Raw genomic sequence first — 1,178 nt, 5'->3', positions numbered from 1 at the left:
CTTTGCAAACAACATTCACAGAGGCCTGGGAGCTGCCCGGCTCTTCACTTTCTCTGCAAAGGGTTCCTGCTGGTGGAGGCATTAAGCTATAGACTGCTTGTCATGGCAATGGCGCCCTGCCCTAATGAGATTCAGATTCAAGGGAGCCAAAGTTAAGATGCCTCCTTCACAACCTTGCACTTGCAAGATTATACCCCACTGCTGCCCGATATTCGATCCACCATTGCATAGTTATGGCGGTAAAGCATCTTGCTTTGCTCCGTTAGGAAAGAAAAACTGTCATTGAGCATCTCTCATTCTACAGCGCCTCCTGTTTGATTGCGCAAAGACCTGATGCTGTCTCGTATTCTTGCTGTTATAGTTAAGAGAGATTGTAAGAGGCCAAAGTTCCACGAGCTGGCGTAGTACTTTTCATCCAATTGTGTTGGGATCCATAGTTCTCTGTTGCTAAGCCGCTGATGTCACTGCAAAGCTGTCTTTGGTTAATGGATGCCACGAGAGGCCAATGGCTGAGCTGCTCATTGCCAAAAAAACTGAACGTGTTTCAGTTTCTCATCAGTCTAAGGCTGCTCCATACTTCATGACAGCTCAAAGCAAACATATATAATACAACAACATGGGAGAGTAATGAGTGTAAAACATGTGGGAATCAATACACAGACAGGGGGAGAAATTCATCCTCGGCGATAGTGCAGAACGGGTGATATCACATTAGCCGCCCGTCAAAGACTCCGCCCGGTAATCAGTTCCATTGCCTTCAATAGAACGGAATATTGGCGTGTCGTATAACGGTCAGTCGTTGCCATTCCACCCGTTTTATGGCCCCCGCCCGTGTCCAATTTTGCCCCCTCAGAGTCACTTCCAACTACAAAACAAAACAAAAAAAAATTAAACAAGGTCCTGCATCCATAAATGTTATGGCAATAGCACATTTTTATTCAGGTGCCTGATGAGGTCTCGGATTACACGCTAAATACTGCCCCTCCCCCTCCTCCCATTCCCCCTCCCCCCCCCCCCCCCCCCACAACTGTTGCCCAAATCCTTTTTTCTGTAAATGACGGTCAAATTCAGTGTGATTTCGACACGCTGCCTTCCTCCTCGCTGAAAAATGTTGCATGATATTTCCGTACATCACAGCCAGCCAGAGATGCACAATCAGCATCTCAGTCTCAGCTGAC

This window comes from Heptranchias perlo, chromosome 31, assembly GCF_035084215.1.
Source record: "Heptranchias perlo isolate sHepPer1 chromosome 31, sHepPer1.hap1, whole genome shotgun sequence".
NCBI classification, from domain to species: domain Eukaryota; kingdom Metazoa; phylum Chordata; class Chondrichthyes; order Hexanchiformes; family Hexanchidae; genus Heptranchias; species Heptranchias perlo.
The sequence above is the reverse complement of the archived record's forward strand: the minus strand, read 5'-3'. Positions refer to the sequence as shown.